The 27,165-nt window shown below is 47.6% G+C and overlaps 1 protein-coding gene across 2 annotated transcripts in view; it reads right to left on the bottom strand.

Moving 5' to 3' along the window:
- LOC138516982 (drebrin-like) overlaps positions 1–27,165 on the bottom strand; it is a 716,984-nt gene that overhangs the window by 201,000 nt on the left and 488,819 nt on the right. The gene's annotated exons all lie outside the window — the stretch shown is intronic.

Below are 27,165 nucleotides of genomic sequence, written 5' to 3'. Positions count from 1 at the left end.
AGCTACGTATACCTGACAGAGAGGGATGTCCAGCTACGTATAGCTGACAGAGAGAGATGTCCAGCTACGTATACCTGACAGAGAGGGATATCTAGGTACGTGTACCTGACAGAGAGAGATGTCCAGCTGGTATGCCTAGAGAAAAATATTACAGGGTGCCTGGCTGAGTCCTGATATGCCCAGGAGGGTAGATATATTAATAACAAAAGTAATCAGGATGAGAGATCCTCAAGCAGTTACAAAGTTTTTGGACATGTTTATTTCAATCTCAAAAACAGTTTCTTTAATTTTTACACTGCTTTCGCTAAGCACGAAAGTGACAACGGACAGATTTCTACACAGACATAGCGAAGTGCAACTATGCACCCTCGTCAAGGGTGTAGAAGAAGAGTTCCCTAATGAAGAGCACATTTGAGTACAAGAGATTGGTGAAACATATAACTCAAGTGAGTGCTGGCCAAGGCTGTTATTCAGCCTGGGTGTGTTTTAAACAAAAACGGTGTATACAACACCATATAGAAACATACAACAAGGGATATTTTCACAGTTGTGTCACAGGTAATCGACACTGTATTGTTTCGGCCACAGTGGCTTAGTTGGAGCTTGTGGTTATGGTGGTCTTCATCAGGAGAGACTTGTTGGGTGGGTCTGTCCGTGGGTGTTATCTGTGGGGTGGAGGAGAACTGTGAGGATCTCAATAGGTAAGTATTAATTTAAAGGTTATCAAATAACGGCTTATTGGTGCCCAATGGTGTAAGACAAACCACAGCTTACTGTCCAGCCAGAGTCAGGCGGTGTTGCTGTCCTGTCAACAATCCTGGGAGTGGTCCTAGGACTGGTGGTGTGATAGATACACTGTGGAGTATAGATCTGTCGTGCCAGGGTCAAAAGACTCAAGCGGCACTAGGCTTACGATTGGCCATAGATCTATGGGAGGGAAGATAAAACGTATCCCTGTCAAAGCATTGTAGCCATGGAAGGGAAGTATTGTGGTGAGTGGAGACACATAAGGCGTGATGGCCAGTGTGGCTGTGTGTCTCCTGTCGTAGTAGAAAATGTGCTGTGGTGGGAGAGAGCACGGATTGGTGGAGGTGCCTCTTAAAAACGGCTGTGAAACTATTGCTGTGGAACACTACTCGTGCAGAGAGACTAGTGGAAGGAGTGCAAGACGCGTGTATCCAAGGTATCATCATGATGGACCTGATAGTATTACCAGAGGATAGGTGCGAGCTACTGTCAATTGGCAGTTTTGCGCAAAATGGAGAGGTATCAACAAAATAGACCAAATAGTGTTTCCAGAGGAGTGGTGCGAGCTACTGTCATTGCGGCAATTGTGCGCAAAGTAGAGATGCGTCTGTGCCAGGCAGTGGGATGGTGCTGCGTGGAGAAAGCAGCGTTGCTGTGCTGTGAGATAGTTACTGCTGGGCACATGTCCAGATGGCAGGTCTTCACGGTGTCATGACCGTCGCCATGGGATGATGACTAGATGGTGTGGCGAGTGACGTGACAAATTGTTGGTGCGTCCAAAATGTCGTGGGCCGTGTTTGAAAGAGGAGACCCTGCAACGTGAAATAAGAAAAATAAGGGTTTCCAGTGGGCGGGAGTGAGACTTACCGGCTACCAATTCCTTGGGTTCTCGCTGTGTGCAAAGCGGCACTGGAAATGACGGCCTGCGGTGAATCAGCAGAATAACTGGGATTGCGGACACGACCCCTGGCTCCTAAGCCAATCCCAGTGGGTGTGTGTGTGTGTCACGGGGTTGTGTCACATGTGTACTGACTGGGGAAGTCCTGTGATAGGCTGCCAGCATGTCTCCGGATGTGGGGCCGTCCTGTGCTACGGGCGTCTTTGTCCACAAGGGGGCGGTGCTGCAGGGGACAAGGCAATGCATGCTGGGAATGGTGGTCCCTGTATAGAGGAAACGAGTCATGCTCGTAGTGGTGCTTTGTCAAAGTCCATAGTAACCATGTTGTGCTGTGAAAACAAGGAAATAATATGAGGCAGGGTAACCAAAAAGGAAACACACCAAACACAGGTTACAAAGGAACATACAAAGTACTTTGTTTTATACTGAATCCAGTTACAAAAGAACAGAACAAAATTCAGATAGCTATCGACCCTCAGTACAACACAGAGAACTCTGGCGTGGTTCGGTGTGCTCAGTGAGTGCAAATATTAATTGAAACAGTCAGGCTTTTATACATTTCTCCAGCCTGTTGTCCAGCTTTTCTGCAGGTTAACCATTCCATAAATAAGTTACTGCTCTAGGGTCCCTTGCCAGGTCAAATCTAGTTCATCTTAGGTTTATACATTAACAAGAAGAAATGGTAATAATGTATGCTCCAGGCCTAACATTACAATGCGGGACTTAGTTTATACAATGTAGTTAAGCAGGTGTTCTCATTCAATTATAGATCAATTTCGGTGATACAGGTAATCCATTGCACACAGGTCAGCAGAAGGACAAGGTCTCAGCTCATGACCCTAACAAGTGGCCTGCAGGCAAGTCATACACTAGCTGTACAGAGGTCATGACAATCGAGTCCTGTTCTGAATAACATAGGCTACCATTTTAGCTCACATGGTGACTTTATAGAGTAAGAAAACCTAAAATGGCGGCTTGACCCAAAATGACAGTTTACATGGTTTCTAAGGTCAGGACCTTGCAATGCGAATTTATTCACATGTAGTTCATAAGCAGCTTGCTAGCAGCTTGGCGTAGGCCAATATACATATATTCATAGCAATAGGAGGCACAATATAATTTCTAGATTGACAGTGCAACAGTTTGGTGTTTAACAGTAAGGGTCATGCATGTTGGAGCAAGTTGTGCCTATTGCATTTGTATTCCACCGCATGGCGGGTTGGAAAAACCACAAAACCTCGGGTAACAATAGGGTTGTGTCACCAAGGTGTGATACACGAGAAAATGATTTTTTTGGAAGTATCAACAAATTGGACAATAAATCAAAAACATCAAAAGCATGTGTGCATATGAGTCTGTCCAAGGCAATGTTCATAAGTACTGAGAAAATAGAGGCATCAATGGGGTATAAGCCCGTGGGTGGGGTATATGAAATGGTGCTTTTTTAGAGGTACACAGGCAGGAGGACAAAACATTCAAATAAGTACGTATTTGCATACAGATATGTCCATGACTCTGTTGAGAAAAATGTGTGTGCACGGCATGTGACTAACATGGAACAAAGCTAGAAATTGTAAAGCAGGCCTAGGAGGTCTCAAAAATTACGCTGGACATCTATTGAAGGTAGTCCCAGAAGTGTTTCCACTCTACCGTAATATTAAGTCCATTTTTGACAGTGTCCAGTTTGTGGACCCATTTTTGTTCCAGTCTGGTGAGGGTAAGTTTGATGTCACCCCCTCGTTTTTGCGGTATCAATTGTTGACGAAGTGTTCCACAAGGGGTTTGTCTTGAAAGGCGTTTTTGAGGCAAGACCTATGTTTGTTTATCCTCTGCTTTATGGGCCTGATCGTTTTTCCAATATATATGAGATCACAAGGGCATCTGATGACATATATGACGTATTTGCTCTCACAGTTGGTATGATTCCTCATTGTCCATTTGAAATTCTTGTAGCTGGAGGATTTGCTGGTCTCAGTGTATCGACAGGCTACGCAATGGCTGCAGCTGTAATGTCCCACGACCAGTGGTAGGTTCCACAAGGTTGGTTATGTTCTGGTTGGTTCAAGGAAGGTGTACACCAAGGCATCGCTGAGGTTTTTGTTCTTTCTGAAGGCAAACAGTGGTTTCTTCGAGAGGCTCCCTTTGTTCTTAATAAGGTGCCAATATTTCTTAATGGTGGACTATATTAAATTGTTCACGGGGTTCAAAGTAGTCATGCAGACCGTCCTATCTATGGGGTCTTTGGTTTTTGTAGTCAGGCAGATGGCGCGGTCTGTTTTGGCAGCCCTTTTCTTGGCTGTCTTTATGGACTTCTTGGGGTAGCCTATTTCAGCAAGACGTATTTCCAGTTGTGAGGCGTGTTGTTCGTATTTTAGGTTATATTTCATTCCTTGAGGGCTGTAACTGGCAAAGTGCAATAGGTTGTTTCTATCCGTTGGTTTGCGGAAGAGTTCGGTTTTCAGCTGGTTGCCAGAACAGTAAATGTGTAAGTGTAGGAAGTTGCTGGCCTCAAAATCCCATTCGATGGTGAATTTGATATGCATATTCCATCGGTTGTGCCAAAGATTAAATGCTGTTAGAGCTTCTTTACTGCCTTCCCAAATCAAGAGAACGTCGTAGAGGTAGCGCCGCCATATTTTGATATGATCTTTGTACGGGTTGCTTTCATGGTAGATGTGGTCATCTTCATACTGGGCCATGAATAAATTGGCTACATCTGGTGCGAATGTTGCACCCATGCTCACGCCTTTGACTTGTTGATATATTTGGTGTTCAAATAGGAAAATGTTTTCTGACATAGCCAGGCGGAAACATTCGAGAATGAAGTTGGTGGGTGTTGAGGGGAAGTCTGCTCTTTTATTGAGGCATTTTGCGAGTGCTGTTAGTCCTTTGAGTTGTGGAATCGAGGTGTACAATGACTGGAAGGAATTGGTAGCCGGTAAGTCTCACTCCCGCCCACTGGAGACCCTTATTTCTCTTATTTAACATTGCAGGGTCTCCTCTTTTAAACACGGCCCACTCCATTTTGGATGCACCAACGATTACTCACGGCACTCGCCACACTATCTAGTTGTCATCCCATGGCGACGGTCATGACACCGTGAAGACCTGCCATCTGGACATGTGCCCAGCAGTAACTATCTCACAGCACAGCAACGCTGCTTTCTCCACGCAGCACCATCCCACTGCCTGGCACAGACACATCTCTACTTTGCGCACAATTGCCACAATGACAGTAGCTCGCACCACTCCTCTGGAAACACTATTTGGTCCATTTTGTTGATACCTCTCCATTTTGCGCAAAACTGCCAATTGACAGTAGCTCGCACCTATCCTCTGGTAATACTATCAGGTCCATCATGATGATACCTTGGATACACGCGTCTTGCACTCCGTCCACTAGTCTCTCTGCACGAGTAGTGTTACACAGCAGTGCTATGTAACCACATAGTTTCACAGCCGTTTTTAAGAGGCACCTCCACCAATCCGTGCTCTCTCCCACCACAGCACATTTTCTACTATGTCAGGAGACACACCGCCACACTGGCCATCACGCCTTATGTGTCTCCACTCACCACAATACCTCGCTTCCATGGCTACAATGCTTTGACAGGGATACGTTTTATCTTCCCTCCCATAGATCTATGGCCAATCGTAAGCCTAGTGCCACTTGAGTCTTTTGACCCCGGCACAACAGATCTATACTCCACAGTGTATCTATCACACCACCAGTCCTAGGACCACTCCCAGGATTGTTGACAGCACAGCAACACCGCCTGACTCTGGCTGAGCTGAGCTGAGCTGTGGTTTGTCTTACACCATTGGTGTACCTCTCAGGCACCAATAAGCCGTTATTTGATAACCTTTAAATTAATACTTACCTATTGAGATCCTCACAGTTCTCCTCCACCCCACAGATAACACCAACGGACCGACCCTCCCAACAAGTCTCTCCTGATGAAGGCCACCATAACCACAAGCTCCAACTAAGCCACTGTGGTCGAAACACTACAGTGTCGATTACTGTGACACAACTGTGAAAATACCCCTTGTTGTATGGTTCTATATAGTGTTGTGTAAACCGTTTTTGTTTAAAACACACCCAGACTGAATACCAGCCTTGGGCAGCACTCACTTGAGTTATCTGTTTCACCAATCTCTTGTACTCAAATGTGCTTCTCATTAGGGAACTCTTCTTCTACACCCTTGACGAGGGTGCATAGTTGCACTTCCCTATGTCTGTATTGAAATCTGTCCGTTGTCGCTTTCGTGCTTAGCGAAAGCAGTGTAAAAATGAAAGAAAGTGTTTTTGAGATTGAAATAAACATGTCCAAAAACTGTGTAACTGCTTGAGGATTTCTCATCAGGATTACTTTTGTTATTAATATAGCTGGTATACCTGACAGAGAGAGATATCCAGCCTCATATACCTGACAGAGGGAGATGTTATGCCTCATATACTTGACAGAGAGAGATGTCCAGCTGGTATACCTGACAGAGAGGGACATATAGGTATGCATACCTGACAGAGAGAGATATCCAACAACGTATACCTGACAGAGAGGGACATCTAGGTACGTATACCTGACAGAGAGAGATGTCCAACAACGTATACCTGACAGAGAGGGACATCTAGGTACGTATACCTGACAGAGAGAGATGTCCAACAATGTATACCTGACAGAGAGAGATGTCCAGCTAGTATCTGAGAGAGAGGGACATCTCGGTACGTACACCTGACAGAGAGGGACATCTAGGTACGCATACCTGACAGAGAGAGATGTCCAGCCTCATATACCTGACAGAGAGAGACGTCTAGCTACGTATACCTGACAGAGAGGAACATCTAGGTACACATACCTGACAGAGAGAGATATCCAGCCTCATATACCTGACAGAGAGAGACGTCCAGCTATGTATACCTGACAGAGAGGGACATCTAGGTACACATACCTGACAGAGAGTGATGTCCAGCATCATATACCTGACAGAGAGAGATGTCCAGCTACGTATATCTGACAGAGAGAGCTATCCAGCCTCATATACCTGACAGAGAGAGATGTCCAGCTATGTATACCTGCCAGAGAGGGACATCTAGGTACACATACCTGACAGAGAGTGATGTCCAGCCTCATATACCTGACAGAGAGAGATGTCCATTCTCATATATCTGACAGAGAGGGACTTACAGTTATGAATACTTGACAAAGAGAGATATCCAGATAACATACATGTAAAATGGCGCGAGGGACACTTATGTGGTTTGGTCACAAAGCAACAAGAAATGTAGACATGAAAAGAGCCGGTTGGACTTGTGGCTGTGCTTAGTGTGTAGCATAACCTCTACACAGGATATAGTGCAATGAAGCAGCGGAGCGGGGAGGGGGCACTGGCAGCGCTGCATTATTATCCGACCAAAATATGGCCTTTGCTCCCCTTATCTGGAATTCTGAATCCTGTTTCAGCATTCAATACGGGGGGTTTGCCAAGCTTACCATTCCATGTGTCAATCAGCAGAAGCCCTAAAGATTGGTCAGATGCCTCCGTGGAGACGAAGTCCATCTCAGTGTGACGTGTGACTATCAGTGCTCAAAAGGTGCTGTGTGGGAAGAAAGATAAGGGAGTGTGTTACCACTCACAGGTGTCGATCAGCATGGGGGCTCAATAAAGACCCTTCTTGCACAGAGACCTGCAGTAGTAAGAATGCGCACAGTGGTGCGGTCAGCCCTGTGGCTCAATAAAGATCCTTCTTGCACAGCAACCTGCAGTAATAAGATTGCACAGCATTGTTAAGGTCAGGAAAACTGTCCAATGTTCTGTCCTGCAAATCGCTCCTCTTATAGCTCCCTGCGCTCTCCAACTTGAGTGAGTGTGACCTTTGCTCCACTGTCATTGAACCCTCAGAAGGTTGGAGGATGGACTAACACTCAAGGACTAAGCTCAAGTTTGGTAATTTGGTATCTTTCAATGGCGATCCCCAGATAAAGGGGAGAGTGTACTCCTATTTTCTAGGATTCAGGAGATTATTAAAGGATATTTAGGGATCAAGTCTGTATCCCCAGCAGATCACATTCCAGTATAGATTGTTCATGTTCATGATCCGGTTTCTATTTTGGCCCTGGTTTAAACTTATATGTAATGTATAGATCATTGCACTGGGAACAGGTGGCTCTAAATTGAAGCATGTCCGTGTAAGGGATCTTGTGCAAAGAAGTCAGTGATTGATCCCTCTGATTTAGGAAACCTCTGCCCGCATTCTGTACTCCCGTTTGGACCCAATGTGGCAGACCAAATGGTAGAACGGCAGCTGCAAGCCTTTATGGAATCCACCAAGTCTTCAGATGATCAGCTGCCATGTTTCTGCCCTATCATTTAGGAGTACAGGAGGATCCCTCTTATCAGTTTTAGATGATCTGAGATTAGCTGTTGACTCGGGTGGTGTGGCAGCTCTTGGATATGGTAACGCACCGCCTCTTCTCAGATCTGCTCACCCAAGCTGGGATTCAAAGGAAGGCACTTCCTTGGCTGACAGTCTTTGTCTAGGAGTGTCATCAAACAGTAGTATTGGCCACCGTGTAGCTGATCATAATCCCATTTATTGTGGCGTGCCTCAGGGGTCGGTTCTGTCCCCCACCCGTTTATTCAAAATGGATATTTTCTCCTTCACTAAATTCACTGTTATCCTGTGCTGATTACCCCAACATTACGATGCACCTGGAGGCTGTGATCCAGAATTCTCCTATGCTTTTTTGCAGTATAATGCTGGATGCATGAGGCTTTCTTAAAGTTTAATACGGATAAAGCTAAGATCTTAATTTTTGGTGGTTCTAGTAACCAATGGAGACAATGCTTCTGGTCTGCCACCATGGACACTGGTCCTCCTCTCTCTGTACCCGCCAGAAATCTGGGGTTCAGGATTGACAGTGCCCTGCCCCTTGCCCCTCAAATTGATGTGGTGGCTGGAATCTGCTTCTTTCATTTGAAAATCCTCAGATAACATTCTCTCCAGAAGGCTGAGTCGCTAAGTGACAGCCACTATTTCTCCCAGACTTGACCGTAGCAGTGCACTATTCCTTTCAGTTGTATCTTTCGAAGTTCCTCCAGACAGGGCAGAAATCTCTGGTGAGGCTGCTCTTTGGAATTGGCTACAGAGATTCTGTGTCCTAGGTGTTCAGAAGGTTGCACTGGCTTCCAACACAGCAGAGAATTCTGATTAAGGTACTGCGTATCACCCTAAGACCTATGATTGCTTGAGTGGTCCTTACATTTGGGGAAAAAGTCTCACCGCCCGGTCGGGATCTCCACTCTTCCTCAGGTTTCATTGCTGTGAGTCCCTTCCTTTTGGAGTAAAATAACTGGCGGATCACCTTTACGGAGGAAGCTCTATGGTTATGCAACACCCTCTAATTGACCATGAGAGCCACCAAGAACCATCTGTGGTAGCACATTTCCCCCCAGACTAAATAAATAAATAAATAAATAGATGAAGCAACTGGTGGAGGGGTGGTTCAGTTTTCCTTTTCAGGGAATATCTTTCCAATGGAATATCCGATGGTCGTTCTGTTCTGATATCAGGCCACACCCCCGTCCTTAGCTTTTACTATTTGTTTCTTTTCGTTTTCCAGACTGTGGTCATGTACAAACCCTTTCTCCTGAACTAGACTGCGCATGTGAGCCAACACTGCTGCCTATGAGCCTGTCACCAGCCCAGGTTACTGGAGGTTGGCCATGGAGACTGAGGCTTGTGGATCACTTCAGAGAAAACCAAATTAAACAATGACTCATTCAGTAGAACCGGAAGAGGTCATGGGGATGGATTCCCTTTGTCCCGCACCCCAGAAGTCAAGAGCGGAAGTTCTACAAAACAGCCAGGCTGAACCGGAGGTATTATAGTAGCAGTAGCAGTTTATCAGTCATATAGTGCATTTATCCCACTGGTATGGCCTCAATGCACTTGTGGTGGGAACGTGCTTGGGGGACCGAACTCCAAAGTTGTGTGAAAACTGTCAGAATGATTAGAATGTGTGTGTGCATTTGGCCAAAATACAAAGTTAGGTGGTCTGCCTGAGCTCCAGTAAGCTACCCATGAAGGTCAGGCATGTGGATAGGTGCCGAGGTGGTCAGGAGAGCGCGCGAGTGCAAGCGACTCGTTATGTGACCAGCTCAACCAAATTTTTGTTGTAGGTCATTGTTGCATTCTGATGCATGTGGGTGGGTAACCGTGTCTGTGGCAGATGTCCACCAAAGTGGTGGATGAATTTGTATCTTGAGGCTCGGATAGAGCTTGGTCTTTGATGTAGCTGTGTGATCAGATAGTCTGTATAATAAACAGGCTATCCTCATAGATAGCCCAAGTGCAATAGACAGGCTATCCTAATACATCGACTGAGTGCAATATCAGGGCTAAGCGCAATAGACAGGCTAATATCATGAATCTTCCAAGCGCAATATCAGTGCTAAGTGCAATAGGCAGGCAAACATCAATCTTCTATGGGCAATACCAGGGCTAAGTGCAATGGCCAGGCTAACATCATCAATCTTCTAGGTGAAATACCAGGGCTAGGTGCAATGGACAGGCTAGCCTAACACATCGACTAAGTGCAATATCAGGGCTAAGTGCAATAGACAGGCTAACATCATCAATCTTCTAGGTGCAATACCATGGCTAAGTGCAATGGCCAGGCTAACATCATCAATCTTCTAGGTGCAATACCAGGGCTAAGTGCAATGGCCACGCTAACATCATCAATCTTCTAGGTGCAATACCAGGGCTAAGTGCAATGGACAGGCTATCCTAATACATCGACTAAGTGCAATATCTGGGCTAAGTGCAATAGACAGGCTAACATCATCATTCTTCGAGGTGCAATACCAGGGCTAGGTGCAATGGACAGGCTATCCTAATGCATCTTCTAAGAGCAATAGACAGGCTACCTCAGAAATCTTTAGATGGAATATCAAGGCTACCTGCATATATCTTCTATGTCCAATACATTGTTCAACTCAGATCTGTGCAGTACACAGACAACACTCATATATATCGTCTAGTGTAATAGACAGGCTATCCTAATAGATGCAGTGCATTGCCCACCCCCACATTCCATTCAAGTGCAACACATTGCCCACCACAACATCCATCTAAGTGCAACACGTTGCTCACCCCCACATTCCATCCAAGTGCAACATATTGCTCGCCTCTAAAACCCCCCAACCTCAACATCCCTCGCTATACAACACATTGCCCGCCTCTAAAATCCCCCAACCTCAACATCCCTCTAAATGCAACACAGTGCCCAGCCCCACATCCCTCTTAGTGCAACACACTGTCCACCCTCACATTCCATCTAAATACAACACATTGCCCACCCCCACATTCCATCTATGTGCAACACATTGCCCACCCCCACATTCCATCTAAGTGCATCACATTGCCCACCCCACATTCCATCTAAGTGCAACACTTTGCTCACCCCCACATTCCATCTAAGTGCAACACTTTGCTCACCCCCACATTCCATCTAAGTGCAACACATTGCCTACCCCCACATTCCATCTAAGTGCATCACATTGCCCACCCCACATTCCATCTAAGTGCATCACATTGTCCACCCCACATTCCATCTAAGTGCAACACATTGCTCACCTCCACATTCCATCTAAGTGCAACACATTGCCCACCCCACTTTCCATCTAAGTGTATCACATTGCCCACCCCACATTCCATCTAAGTGCATCACATTGTCCACCCCACATTCCATCTAAGTGCATCACATTGTCCACCCCACATTCCATCTAAGTGCAACACATTGTCCACCCCACATTCCATCTAAGTGCAACACATTGCTCACCTCCACATTCCATCTAAGTGCAACACATTGCCCACCCCCATATTCCATCTGAGTGGTGGTTAAATTATGCCGTGGATGGGGTGTGCAGCATGCATGAATGCTATCTTACCTTCCTATAACCCACTTGCCAAGACTGGGGTGTGGAAGCACCTCACACTGCATGTTACCGCATGTTGTTGGCACGTGCATCAGTGTACATCAGATGCAGCTCGCATGCAGCAACAGTGCATGACCTCACCAGTGTAGAGGAGGTCCCAAATACAGCCCGCACTCCAACCGTCCATTTTGAAGTACCAGGAATGTTCACACCAAAATATGTGAAGTATGACGAGCAAATAAACCAGCAGAGAGCCGCAGTGGGGCTCTGCCCAGTACCACTCAAAAGAACAGCACCTATTGAAGTACCAATACCAAGGAAACCATGGACAGTAAGGTATCCATTGAGAAAACCGTATCAACAAATGAAACGAAACGAAGATCGTCTGAGTACAGTCCCTGAAGAAACCAAAAAGGTCTTAATGGAAGAAGAATGGTGACGTCACAAGAACCTAAACTGACACACATCTAGAAGAATTGATGACAAGAGAATGACATAAAAAGACGAAACACCATGAATAAAGGACATCATGAGCCCAAAGTGAAAGGACGATGTCAAATGCAGAAGCTTAAGCCACGAGCATGATGAAGATAGTCGACCAGTTTACGCATGAACATATGCTTGGAACAGCAAGAAAGCTAAGAAAATGGTGCGGCTTGCTATGCTTAGCAGAAGATAGACCGTGGCAAGCGCCACTTATACATATCTACCTCAACGAAACACCTTATATAAGTGTATTTCCACTTTGCACAAAAAGCAGAACAAATCCAAGGGTTACTAAAGGCCACACGAGGAGAGCTTCATATTTAGCAAAATCTAGAATAAGCAGCAGAAACGAACCTCAGCAGTGGCAACTCGTGCCAGGAAGACCAAGGTTGTATCAATGGAATAGACGAACACTAGCTACAATTAATTGAAGCTAAGAACAGAATATCCCGCCTCTGATGAAAATCAAATAAACTAATTGATGGAAAAAGAGGCAAATTCATGGTGTCCGAATCACGTGACCAGCCGAGCAAGAAGAAGCGAGAGCTCAGACCTAAGCATGGCAACTAGCCAGGCAAAGATATCAAAACTTTTCCAGACAGAAGATGCAGTTTCGAGGCCAACCACAGTGAAATAATTGACACAAGGCCAGGTAACTAAGGGGCACCCCTATCCTGGCCGACCATCTGTGTGCTGCTAAGCGAAGTGGAACAGTATAGATGGGGTTGGTGTCAACCCAATCACAATGGACCCAATAATCTAGGGTCCTATAGTTAGTAGAACCAATAGGACGTCGTACTTTTAGTGATGTCTACAGTAGTCATTTGTGAAGGAAGGGCTTAGATGCCCCACCTGACAGTGTTTACTCAATCCCCTCACTCCGTTACCATATACAGATATAGTACCTATATTAAAGTTACCTTTCCCGAACCAATAGAATTGCATGTCAACTTTTGAGTGTTACACTTCAATGATGACAGGTTTTCAGTATAAATGTTATGATTTTTATGAAGTTCGTTGGAGTTGAAGCGAGAAGGAAGATCGAGCCATTGCTGATATTCATGACTCACCGTTTTTTGTACTTGTCATTAAAGGGACTCCCTTTGCCAAACCGTTGAGTTGTCCTTATTGATTGGTGTTGAAGAATATATCTGCACCCCCATCCATCTCACGGGTGCTGCTATCTTGCCTTAAAGTGCTTCTGAGCAAACCCCGACTCTATAGGCCGTTTGGGGGTCTCGGAGTACACCAGCGGCTCCCAAGACCAAGTTGCATCATTTGATAACATCACATAAGTGGCATCAGAAAGAGGGGTGGTAAGGACCTGTGCCCAGGGCTGCCGGGGGGGCTGTGTCTCATCACCGGTGTCCTGCAGTCTTCCATGACATCCTCTGAGGTGGCTGGCAAGAGCACGCGACACCACAGGGCGTCCGCAGAGCGCGCCTGGGACCAATTATTACAAACATGCTTTCAATTTGCAGAACAATCCAAATGCCACGTTTCTGCAGATGTGGGACTCCCAATGGGTTTTTCTGTTTTATTTTCTCCCGTGAGTGTTATTCAGTTTGTTTACACTCGTTTAATGTCCTGTTGTTATTATTAATAAGGTACAAATGTCCCTAGTCCAGTGCCCTCTGTGATGTAGGAACAAACACTGTACAAATATCCGAGGAACATAGGGACCATTGTGTCGAATCCTATCATTGTGCAAGAACCATCACTGGGCCGAGGCACAGGGCTCTGTGGATCATCGTGAGCAGCCCCCGGCTGTGGTGCGAGAACCATCACTGGGCCGATGCACTGGGCTCTCTGGATCATCGTGAGCAGCCTCCGGCTGTGGTGCGAGAACCATCACTGGGCCGATGCACTGGGCTCTCTGGATCCTCGTGACCAGCTCCCGGCTGTGGTGCAAGAACCATCACTGGGCTGATGTGTTAGGAACATCTGGATCATTGTGAGCAGCTCCCGGCTGTGGTGTGAGAACCATCACTGGGCTGATGCACTGGGCTCTCTGGATCATCGTGAGCAGCCCCCGGCTGTGGTGCGAGAACCATCACTGGGCTGATGCACTGGGCTCTCTGGATCATTGTGAGCAGCCCCCGGCTGTGGTGCGAGAACCATCACTGGGCTGATGTGTTAGGAACATCTGGATCATTGTGAGCAGCTCCCGGCTGTGGTGCGAGAACCATCGCTGGGCTGATGTCCTAGGGACGCCTGGATCATTGTGAGAAGCTCTCGGCTGTGGTGCACAGTCCATCACAGAGAAGATTCACTAGGGCCCAGTGGATCATTGTGAGAAGCTCCTGGCTCTGGTGCGAATAACATCACTGGGCTGAAGAACTAGGAACCTCAGGAGCATTGTGAGCCGCTCCATCTGTGGTTCAAGAATCCTCACTGGGCCGACGCATTGGGCCCACCGGAACTTCATGAGCAACTCTCGGCTGTGGTGAAAAAAACATTCACTGGGCTGAGGTACTATGACCCTCTAGACTATTGTGAGAAGCTCCCAGTTTTAGTACAAAAACAATTACTGTTCTGAGGTACTTGGACCCTCTAGACTTTTCAGAACAGCTGCAGTTGTGTTGTACAAACCACTGTGCGCTGATGGACTAGGGCTCTATGGATTATCAGGAGCAGCTTTGACTGTGGTGTAAGAACCATCACTGGGCTGATGCACTGTGCAGGACTCACCACTGTGCTAGTGCATACACATCCTCAGGGATCATTGTGTCCTAACCCACTTAGTACTTTACCAAGTGTCTTGAAGGTTCTAGAGAACTGAGCCTGCACAAGCCAACCACTGAGCAATGTTGATGAGAGCCACGGCTATGGCGTGTTCCATTGACTGCAGTGGGATCTCGAGTGGACCCCCAGAGACTCTGCAGCTAAAGTTACGCTGCGTGCAAAAGCTATGCCCCCTCCCCTCTCCCTGCATGAAGCTTAATTAGAGCAATCGAAAGCAAATACAAATGCTTTACATTTGCTCTCAAGGTTTTCCAGAATTATATTGACAGGACCCTGCGTCATGTGAACAACGTACAGGTCCTAGGATAACCACGAAAAAAGGACCCGCTAGGATCAACCAGCATCCAGGATTTAGCCAACATGGAACAATCCACCTTCTCTGGAACACTCTCCACCCAACTTCCTTCGAAGACCTCCATCATCTGCTCCTTATCCTCAGAACTCACGGAACCCTATAAATGTGAGTCAGTACACATACCCTGACCAATGAATGGCTGGCAGGGGCTCTCCGTAGGGTTCTCCCAAATGACTTGAACTGTGACCGACCTCCCAAAAAATCCACGTGCCTCCTCCTCCACTAATGCCCTCCTGTAACTTATCTCTAGCACTGGGAAACTGCACACTTCCCTGCTCACAACAACCTGAGGCACATCACAGCGTTTTCGAAAGTCTTTGGAGAATTTTGAGTCTGTGCTCGTACAAAATCTGTATTTTCTGTGGGAACGTCAGCCCCAGAGATTTAAACTGCCTCCGCATATCATCCAGGCACACTACTTGCCTCTTCCACAGGTGATGGAGAGGATATCCCCACGCAATTCTTGGTCCACAGAAGCTGCATCTTAAAAGTGGTGTTTCGAGCCACCAAGTGACACATCTCTACAATTAAAATTGTGGTTAAGGAGACTGCGGGGAGTAAGCAGTCTTCCCCATAGTACTCGTGAGGTGGTGTCTGCTGTCCGGACCCACAGAGTTTGGAAATTAGGTTCAGTGAACAATCCAAAAGCACTTCCAAGCAGTACCCGTAGGCCGAGATTCGGGCGATGGCTACAGCGGGGGATATGGAGTGAAGAGTTTGGGAGAATGATATCAAAAGTACTTAGAAGGAGAGGTCTTGGAGTCAGGCACAAGGACTGTGAGAGATTGGCTTCTCTATGTTCCCTCAGGATTTTTCTATTTCTTTAGGTAATGTTCTGCACTCTCATTGGATTATATTAGGAAAATTTGGGTCCTGATTCATGAAACTAATTGCGCAGTAAACAGGGACTTTGTGCGCCAAACCTAGTCCTGTTTGGCGATTCAAGTTTGTGGGGCGTTTGCGCAGACTCGGCACGTCTCTGCGAGTCGCTGAGTGCCTTGCACGAGACACCACTCAGAGCGTGGGCATGGCCTCCACAGAGGGCAGAGTAGGTAGCAGAACTCTTAAAATGAGGAAGAACAATGGAAAATGTGGGCGTTACGAAGGACAGCCCACAGACAGTCCATTGCATGCCCACAAATGAGCAGAACGAGACGTATTCATGGATCTGACCACGCAACCTCTTGTCAGGGAAATGGGCACGCAAAGTCCTCATTCTATCCACCACCCAAAGGCAGGCGTACAGACACTTGTGCATAGGATTCACCGTGCAGAGGTAAGATCGCATGTTGGATTTAGTGGTGCGTGCATATAGTCAGGGTTCTAATCAAACTTAGTGGTGCACGTAAGGAGTGTTGCGGGGTGCAGGCACGGTTTACGGGGGTTCGCACGCATATTTACAGGGAAATGTCAACTTTACGATACATGGTACGCATGTTGTTGGGGTGCTGTGAGTAGTTACGGGGACCCTGCACAGTGTTGTCGGGATGTTGGCTTGGTTGCGGGGTCCCCATGCAGTGCTAGCAGAGTGCATGCATTCGCACCTGAGGACCGTGCATAGGTAGGTATTAGTGGCAACATTTGCTTTGCGGGAGGCCTGTCGGGGGTGTTCCCGCCACGACTTGCACATAGGGTTGCTTTGCTGGAAAGATTCCATAAATATGCAGATCGCATGCAGGTGCCTCATGCGTGAGGGGGCACACAAAGTCCTTCTCGCCACGCAAACTTTCCGGGGGTCTATGCACGCTTTTCTATTAATCGGGCGCTAGGCCTTGTGGGGCCTAGGCCTTACATGCTGACTTTTTATAATTGAAAAAATACTAGCAAACCTTTATTTAACCTGCTAGCAGCTATTACACTCTGTTGTCGTAAGATCCATGAGGTTTGGAATGATCTGCGAGGGTTAAGGATTTGAATGAGTTTAATAAGATTCTGTCATCTACTTTGAAAAGTACCCATCCCCCAAACTAGATTTGTGCATATTGTCTACTGAGCTGTGTGGCCAGGGACTCTCATAGACTTTGATTTGGCAGGCCTCACACAGCTTATTATCGGAGCTTTAACGCGGGTCTCGGGTCGTTACTGCCTGTTTAAGCTCTTGGAATGGTTGGTTAACGCTATTAGCACCCATCCCAAGGGCTGGCACGGGGTTAATACAGAGTATTTTTGTTCCCTGAACGGGTCGCCTTGCAGCGTCTCATTCATGGAAAGAAAAGACTGCTCAAAGCGGCTTGGAACGCAGGCTGAGGTCACCATTTTCAGCCCGCGTTCCTAGCCACCTGATTGGTTGCCCACCTCCCACGCAGGCTGAGATCACCATTTTCAGCCCGCGTTCCTAGCCACCTGATTGGTTGCCCACCTCCCACGCAGGCTGAGATCACCATTTTCAGCCTGCGTTCCTAGCCACCTGATTGGTTGCCCACCTCCCACCACCCCCCCATGGTGCTAATAGCTCGTAGGGAAGAGCATTCTCCTGGAGGTCGCCTTCCTTGTGAGACCACCGGGGAGCAAAGAGGGCAGCGCGACTCCACAAGCACCGTATTCCTTACGCCGAGCAGACCTTGGTGCATGGTGGGGATGGACGGGTAAGGATGTGAGTGCCGTGCCCAGCCTCCAGTATAGAGTACACGCCACAGCCAGCATTGGTGGACTAGCTCCCTGTAATATTCCTGCGCTCCTTAACGCTGCCAGGAAGCAGAATCAGCTGGATTCTCATGGATGACTCGCCTCCAAAAGCCCAGCAAGGATCCCACCAGTCCAGCCCCCCTGCCCCTGGACCTGACCTGTGAAGAAGAGCTCTTCCAGGACACTGGCATGGATTGGAGATTGGTTGACATTTCATTTCAGAAAGTACTATTGAGTGGGGAATATGGGGGGCTGCCACTTTCTCCTCGTCTTACATCTTTCAATGGTTTTTCAATGGTTAATGTTACTCCCCATAGGAACCCATGTTATCTTGTATCCCATTGACTTCAAGGGGAGGGCGGGGGCTATTTTACATGAGCTCCCATTTGATTCTGTTTTAAAATAATAAAGTTGGATTTGAATAGCAAGATCTTGAACTGCCCTTTGCTTTTGAGTATGTGACCCTCTTGCGTGCTTCCTATGATTAAGCCGTGGCCTTTGCCAAAGGGAAGCCAAGTGACGCCTCCGGATCTTTGGGTTTGCCTCATCGAGGGGCGATTTCTGATGAGGAAGATGTGGCTTACGCAGTTTGGGAGAGTGATATCAGCCTGGCGAAGAGCTGGGATCCTGGAATCGGGCACCGATGGGGAAGCGGATGGAACAGTTTGGGAGAGTGATATCAGCCTGGCGAAGAGCTGGGATCCTGGAATCGGGCACCGATGGGGAAGCGGATGGAACAGTTTGGGAGAGTGATATCAGCCTGGCGAAGAGCTGGGATCCTGGAATCGGGCACCGATGGGGAAGCGGATGGAACAGTTTGGGAGAGTGATATCAGCCTGGCGAAGAGCTGGGATCCTGGAATCGGGCACCGATGGGGAAGTGGATGGAACAGTTTGGGAGGGTGATATTAGCCTGGCGAAGAGCTGGGATCCTGGAATCGGGCACAGATGGGGATGCGTGTGGAACAGTTTGGGAGAGTGATATCAGCCTGGCAAAGATATGGGATCCTAGAATCGGGCACCAATGGGGAAGCGGGTGGAACAGTTTGGGAGAGTGATATCAGCCTGGCGAAGAGCTGGGATCCTATAGCCTCGCAAAGAGCTGGGATCCTGGAATCGGCACCGATGGGGAAGCGGATGGAACAGTTTGGGAGAGTGATATCAGCCTGGCGAAGAGCTGAGATCCTGGAATCGGGCACCGATGGGGAAGCGGATGGAACAGTTTGGGAGAGTGATATCGGCCTGGCGAAAAGCTAGGATCCTGGAATCAGGCACCAATGGGGAAGCGGATAGAACAGTTTGGGAGAGTGATATCAGCCTGGCGAAGAGCTGGGATCCTGGAATCAGGCACCAATGGGGAAGCGGATGAAACAGTTTGGGAGAGTGATATCAGCCTGGCAAAGAGCTGGGATCCTGGAATCGGGCACCAATGGGGAAGCGGATGGAACAGTTTGGGAGAGTGATATCAATCTCGCAAAGAGCTGGGATCCTGGAATCGGGCACCGATGGGGAAGCGGATGGAACAGTTTGGGAGAGTGATATCAGCCTGGCGAAGAGCTGGGATCCTGGAATCGGGCACCGATGGGGAAGCGGATGGAACAGTTTGGGAGAGTGATATCAGCCTGGCGAAGAGCTGGGATCCTGGAATCGGGCACCGATGGGGAAGCGGATGGAACAGTTTGGGAGAGTGATATCAGCCTAGCGAAGAGCTGGGATCCTGGAATCGGGCACCAATGGGGAAGCAGATGGAACAGTTTGGGAGAGTGATATCAATCTCGCAAACAGCTGGGATCCTGGAATCGGGCACCGATGGGGAAGCGGATGGAACAGTTTGGGAGAGTGATATCAGCCTGGCGAAGAGCTGGGATCCTGGAATCGGGCACCGATGGGGAAGCGGATGGAACAGTTTGGGAGAGTGATATCAGCAGTGGCAAGGATTAGGTTCCCGGAATCAGGCACAGATGCGGATGTGGACGCAGTGGTGTGGGAGAGTGATGATATCATTACTCATGGTTTGCGGACTTGGAGTTCGACACAGTCTGGAGCATAAATCGAGCAATTTTCGAAAATGATAGCAGTACCCAAAGGCTGAGGTGCTGGAGTGGTGGCCAGTGGGTGATATGGGCAGACGATATGGGAGGATATAATCGGCACCCGCTAGCTGGGGTCCTTACTTCATGCACCGCGGGGGCTATGGGATGAGTGATTTGGGAGAATCTCAGTAGTACTTGCGGGCTGAGGAGTTGGGGTGGGGAACAGAGGGGGTATGGATGGAGAGGTTTGGGGGAAGGACATCAGCAGCACGTGTGGGTTGGGGTCATGCAGTGGTGCAATGGGGGCCATGACTTGAAGATTTGGGATAAAGATATTAGCAGCACCCGTGGCTGAGATCTTGGAGTCAGGCAGAGCGGGGGAGATGAATTAAGCAATGCGGGTGGATGATAGCTTTAGGCTCTGCTGAGGTCCTGGAGTCGGGCACAGTGGGGGATATTTATTTGTGGATGCGGGATATAAGTGCCATGGTAAATCTCTATCATGAGGTGGCTGAAAAGATCCCTAAGTATTTTAGATGGGGGTTGAGCATCTTGCCAAGCTTGGTGTCCTAGCGTGGTTCAGTGAGTCTTGCCAACCTTGTCTATGGTATGACAGGTGTTTGGTGTCCTAGCGTGGTTCAGTGAGTCTTGCCAACCTTGTCTATGGTATGACAGGTGTTTGGTGTCCTAGCGTGGTTCAGTGAGTCTTGCCAACCTTGTCTATGGTATGACAGGTGTTTGGTGTCCTAGCGTGGTTCAGTGAGTCTTGCCAACCTTGTCTATGGTATGACAGGTGTTTGGTGTCCTAGCGTGGTTCAGTGAGTCTTGCCAACCTTGTCTATGGTATGACAGGTGTTTGGTGTCCTAGCGTGGTTCAGTGAGTCTTGCCAACCTTGTCTATGGTATGACAGGTGTTTGGTGTCCTAGCGTGGTTCAGTGAGTCTTGCCAACCTTGTCTATGGTATGACAGGTGTTTGGTGTCCTAGCGTGGTTCAGTGAGTCTTGCCAACCTTGTCTATGCTATGACAGGTGTTTGGTGTCCTAGCGTGGTTCAGTGAGTCTTGCCAACCTTGTCTATGCTATGACAGGTGTTTGGTGTCCTAGCGTGGTTCAGTGAGTCTTGCCAACCTTGTCTATGGTATGACAGGTGTTTGGTGTCCTAGCGTGGTTCAGTGAGTCTTGCCAACCTTGTCTATGGTATGACAGGTGTTTGGTGTCCTAGCGTGGTTCAGTGAGTCTTGCCAACCTTGTCTATGGTATGACAGGTGTTTGGTGTCCTAGCAAGATCAGTGAGTCTGTCATGCCTACGAGAACTCCACGTTTCTCTCACGTCTATGGGAGAAGGACGTGGCGTCTGCCCTGCCGCCTGCAGAAACTTTCCTGACAACCTCCTTAGTGCACTACGGTTCCCATGGGAACCCGCTAAATGCACCTGTGGAACTCTGGCTCTCCTGCGTTTCACGCCTCCCTTTGGTGTATTCTTTCACACCCCCAAACGCTGTTGCTCCTAAACCGTTGTTACGGCGAGCAGCGTTTGTTTTCTGTGAAATGTCCTTGTTTCTTGCTTATCTGGTACTTGGACGGGGCTTGCTTCCTGACTCCCACCCTGGATTTTGTTCTGCCTTGACGCCATGGAGTATTATCTTGTTACGTGTCTCTGACTTCGAATTGTTATCAAGGACTGCCTTCTGCACGCCGAATGTGTTCTGGTTACTGGTCCCTTTTTCAACTCCCCGACCCTTCCTGCATTTACCTGGGCTCCTCCACCCTCGAGATTTTAAGCGCTTCAGCATTCCTGTCTTTCAGCTAATTGCGTTTTCGCTGCGGACGCTTTATTGGTAACGTTCTGAATATATTTTCCCTTTGCACCCTTTTGGTTACAGACACTGCCCTTTCCTCCCTGGACTCTCTACTGCTTAGGAAGGGAGGTGCTTTGTATTTATTGTGCTCTCGGATTACCTTACCCTTACCTCCCTGGACGCTCTGTACTTTTTGTACTCCCGGATTACCTTACCCTTACCTCCTTGGACGTTCTGCTGCATAGGAAGGGTGGTGCTTTGTTCTGTTGGAACTCATAAACACAGACGCTCTGCATTGATTTTTGTGGATTACTTCCTGTTACCCCCTAGTTGCGCCCTCGTTCCGCCCAGGTTAGGGATACTCCAGCCCTGCATCAGGAACAACAGAGGTGTCTGTTTTCTTCCGGATTCCTCCCAGCCTGGGTTGAAACATTGACCCTTTCTACATCTTGTGTTCTTCACAATTAGGTGCATCACTGATCAAGGGATTATCACAGGTAAGCTTGTGGGTATTGGGTTAAGAGGGTGAATGACGTGTTTAACAATCACAGAACAACGGTATGTAATGATTGCCTTGTTTTCCTCCCTCTAGCTCTGCTGTGCATCCCGCCTTTTTGCCTTAGCCCTTGGCCTGACAGGTTTTAAAATCCTGCAAGCCGTGCTCTCAGGAAGAAAGTCTATTTCCTTTATTGGCGAAGGGTCTGTTTGGTTTTCCGGACCATCAAGAGACCAGACGGAGTACGACAGAGTCTTGTCAAGCTTGCCAAGCTTGTCTGTGGTATTGTGGTATGACAGATGAGTGGTGTCCTAGCATAGTTCAGTGACTCTTGCCAAGCGTATCTGTGGTATAACAGACAAGTGATGTTCTAGCATGGTTCAATGAGTCTTGCCAAGTTTATTTGTGGTATAACAGACAAGTGGTGTTCTAGCATGGTTCAGTGAGTCTTGCCAAGCTTGTCTGTGGTATGAGAGATGAGTGGTGTGGTGTCCTAGCATGGTTCAATGTGTCTTGTCCAGCTTGTCTGGAGTATGAAAAATGTTTAGTGTCCTAGCACGATTCAGTGAGTCTTGCCAAGCTTGTCTGGGGTATGACAGATGATAGTGCCCTAGCTTGGTTCAGTGAGTCTTGCCAAGCTTGTCTGTGGTATGACAGGTGATTGGTGTCCTAGCATGATTCAGTGAGTCTTGCCAAGCTTGTCTGTTGTATGACAGGTAAGTGGTGTTCTAGCATGATTCAGTGAGTCTTGTCAAGCTTGTCTGTGGTATGACAGATGAGTGGTGTTCTAGCATGGTTCAGTGAGTCTTGCCAAGCTTGTCTGTGGTAGGACAGATGAGTGGAGTTCTAGCATGGTGTAGTGAGTCTTGCCAAGCGTGTATGTGGTATGATAGATGATTTGTGTCCCATCATGGTTCAGTGAGTCTTGCCAAGCTTGTCTGAGGTATGACAGATGATTGGTGTCCTAGCATGGTTTAGTGAGTCTTGCCAAGCTTGTATGTGGTATGACAGATGATTGGTGTCCTAGCATGATTCAGTGAGTCTTGCCAAGCTTGTCTGTGGTATGACAGATGAGTGGTGTTCTAGCATGGTTCAGTGAATCTTGCCAAGCTTGTCTTTGGTATGACAGGTGATGGGTGTCCTAGCACGATTCAGTGAGTCTTGCCAAGCTTGTCTGGGGTATGACAGATGATAGTGCCCTAGCTTGGCTCAGTGAGTCTTGCCAAGCTTGTCTGGGGTATGACAGATGATTGGTGTCCTAGCTTGAATTGGTGAGTCTTGCCAAGCTTCTCTGGGGTATGACAGATGATTGGTGTCCTAGCATGGTTTAGTGAGTCTTGTCAAGCTTGTCTGTGGTATGACAGGTGATTGGTGTTCTAGCATGATTCAGTGAGTCTTGTCAAACTAGTCTGTGGTATGGCAGATGAGTGGTGTTCTAGCATGGTTCAGTGAGTCTTGCCAAGCTTGTATGTGGTATGATAGTTGATTGGTGTCCTAGCTTGGATCGGTGAGTCTTGCCAAGCTTGTCTGGGGTATGACAGATGATTGGTGTCCTAGCATGGTTTAGTGAGTCTTGTCAAGCGTATCTGTGGTATGACAGGTGATTGGTGTCCTAGCATGATTCAGTGAGTCTTGTCAAACTAGTCTGTGGTATGACAGATGAGTGGTGTTCTAGCATGGTTCAGTGAGACTTTCCAAGCTTGTCTGGGGTATGATAAATGATTGGTGTCCTAGCTTGGATCGGTGAGTCTTGCCAAGCTTTTCGGGTATGACAGACGATTGGTGTCCTAGCATGGTTTAGTGAGTCTTGTCAAGCTTGTCTGTGGTATGACAGATGAGTGGTGTTCTAGCATAGTTCAGTGAGTCTTGCCAAGCTTGTTTGTGGTATGACAGATGAGTGGTGTTCTAGCATGGGTCAGTGTGTCTTGCCAAGCTTGTCTGTGGTATGATAGATGATTTGTGTCCCATCATGGTTCAGTGAGTTTTTCCAAGCGTGTCTGGGGTATGACAGATTATTGGTGTCCTAGCATGGTTCAGTGAGTCTTGCCAAGCTTGTCTGAGGTATGGCAGATGATTGGTGTCCTAGCTTGGATCGGTGAGTCTTGCCAAGCTTGTCTGGGGTATGACAGATGATTGGTGTCCTAGCTTGAATCGGTGAGTCTTGCCAAGCTTGTCTGGGGTATGACAGATGATTGGTGTCCTAGCATGGTTTAGTGAGTCTTGTCAAGCTTGTCTGTGGTATGACAGGTGATTGGTGTTCTAGCATGATTCAGTGAGTCTTGTCAAACTAGTCTGTGGTATGGCAGATGAGTGGTGTTCTAGCATGGTTCAGTGAGTCTTGCCAAGCTTGTATGTGGTATGATAGATGATTGGTGTCCTAGCTTGGATCGGTGAGTCTTGCCAAGCTTGTCTGGGGTATGACAGATGATTGGTGTCCTAGCATGGTTTAGTGAGTCTTGTCAAGCGTATCTGTGGTATGACAGGTGATTGGTGTCCTAGCATGATTCAGTGAGTCTTGTCAAACTAGTCTGTGGTATGACAGATGAGTGGTGTTCTAGCATGGTTCAGTGAGACTTTCCAAGCTTGTCTGGGGTATGATAGATGATTGGTGTCCTAGCTTGGATCAGTGAGTCTTGCCAAGCTTTTCGGGTATGACAGACGATTGGTGTCCTAGCATGGTTTAGTGAGTCTTGTCAAGCTTGTCTGTGGTATGACAGATGAGTGGTGTTCTAGCATAGTTCAGTGAGTCTTGCCAAGCTTGTTTGTGGTATGACAGATGAGTGGTGTTCTAGCATGGGTCAGTGTGTCTTGCCAAGCTTGTCTGTGGTATGATAGATGATTTGTGTCCCATCATGGTTCAGTGAGTTTTTCCAAGCGTGTCTGGGGTATGACAGATTATTGGTGTCCTAGCATGGTTCAGTGAGTCTTGCCAAGCTTGTCTGAGGTATGGCAGATGATTGGTGTCCTAGCTTGGATCGGTGAGTCTTGCCAAGCTTGTCTGGGGTATGACAGGTGATTGGTGTCCTAGCATGATTCAGTGAGTCTTGTTAAGCTTGTCTGTGGTATGACAGATGAGTGGTGTTATAGCATGGTTCAGTGAGTCTTGCCAATCGTTTCTGTGGCAGGACAGATGAGTGGCGTTCTAGCATGGTTCAGTGAGTCTTGCCAAGCGTGTCTGTGGTATGATAGATGATTTGTGTCCCATCATGGTTCAGTGAGTCTTTCCAAGCTTGTCTGGGGTATGACAGATGATTGGTGTCCTAGCTTGGATCGGTGAGTCTTGCCAAGCTTGTCTGGGGTATGACAGATGATAGTTTTCCTAGCATGGTTTAGTGAGTCTTGCCAAGCTTGTATGTGGTATGACAGATGATTGGTGTCCGAGCATGATTCAGTGAGTCTTGCCAAGCTTGTCTGTGGTATGACAGATGAGTGGTGTTCTAGCATGGTTCAGTAAGTCTTGCCAAGCTTGTCTTTGGTATGACAGGTGACGAGTGTCCTAGCATGATTCAGTGAGTCTTGCCAAGCTTGTCTGGGGTATGACAGATGATAGTGTCCTAGCTTGGTTCGGTGAGTCTTGCCAAGCTTGTCTGTGGTATGACAGGTGATCGGTGTCCTAGCATGATTCAGTGAGTCTTGCCAAGCTTGTCTGTTGTATGACAGGTGAGTGGTGTTCTAGCATGGTTCAGTGAGTCTTGCCAAGCTTGTCTGTGGTATGACAGGTGGTTGGTGTCCTAGCTTGGTTCAGTGAGTCTTGCCAAGCTTGTCTGTGGTATGACATGTGATTGGTGTCCTAGCATGATTCAGTGAGTCTTATCAAGCTTGTCTGTGGTATGACATGTGATTGGTGTCCTAGCTTGGATCGGTTAGTCTTGCCAAGCTTGTCTGGGGTATGACAGCTGATTGTTTTCCTAGCATGGTTTAGTGAGTCTTGCCAAGCTTATATGTGGTATGACAGATGATTGGTGTCCTAGCATGATTCAGTGAGTCTTGCCAAGCTTGTTTGTGGTATGACAGATGAGTGGTGTTCTAGCATGGTTCAGTGAGTCTTGCCAAGCTTGTCTTTGGTATGACAGGTGATGGGTGTCTTAGCATGATTCAGTGAGTCTTGCCAAGCTTGTCTGGGGTATGACAGATGATAGTGTCCTAGCTTGGTTCGGTGAGTCTTGCCAAGCGTGTCTGTGGTATGACAGGTGAGTGGTGTTCTAGCATGGTTCAGTGAGTCTTGTCAAGCTTGTCTGTTGTATGACAGGTGAGTGGTGTTCTAGCATGGTTCAGTGAGTCTTGTCAAGCTTGTCTGTGGTATGACATGTGGTTGGTGTCCTAGCTTGGTTCAGTGAGTCTTGCCAAGCTTGTCTGTGGTATGACATGTGATTGGTGTCCTAGCATGATTCAGTGAGTCTTGCCAAGCTCGTCTGTGGTATGACATATGAGTGGTGTTCTAGCATGGTTCAGTGAGTCTTGCCAAGCGTGTCTGTGGTATGACAGGTGATTGGTGTCCTAGCATGATTCAGTGAGTCTTGCCAAGCTTGTCTGTGGTATGACAGGGGATTGGTGTCCTAGAATGATTCAGTGAGTCTTGCCAAGCTTGTCTGTGGTATGAGAGATGAGTGGTATTTTAGCATGGCTCAGTGAGTCTTGCTAAGCTAGTCTGAGGTATGACAGATGATTGGTGTCCTAGCATGGTTTAGTGAGTCTTGCCAAGCTTGTCTGGGGTATGACAGGTGATTGGTGTCCTAGCATGATTCAGTGAGTCTTGTCAAGCTTGTCTGTGGTATGACAGATGAGTGGTGTTCTAGCATGGTTCAGTGAGTCTTGCCAAGCTTGTCTGTGGTAGGACAGATGAGTGGAGTTCTAGCATGGTGTAGTGAGTCTTGCCAAGCGTGTATGTGGTATGATAGATGATTTGTGTCCCATCATGGTTCAGTGAGTCTTGCCAAGCTTGTCTGAGGTATGACAGATGATTGGTGTCCTAGCATGGTTTAGTGAGTCTTGCCAAGCTTGTATGTGGTATGACAGATGATTGGTGTCCTAGCATGA

This window comes from Ambystoma mexicanum, chromosome 6q (assembly GCF_040938575.1).
Source record: "Ambystoma mexicanum isolate Mex_15411 chromosome 6q, UKY_AmexF1_1, whole genome shotgun sequence".
Classification (NCBI taxonomy): Eukaryota; Metazoa; Chordata; class Amphibia; order Caudata; family Ambystomatidae; genus Ambystoma; species Ambystoma mexicanum.
This window is presented reverse-complemented; position numbering and strand designations above follow the sequence as displayed.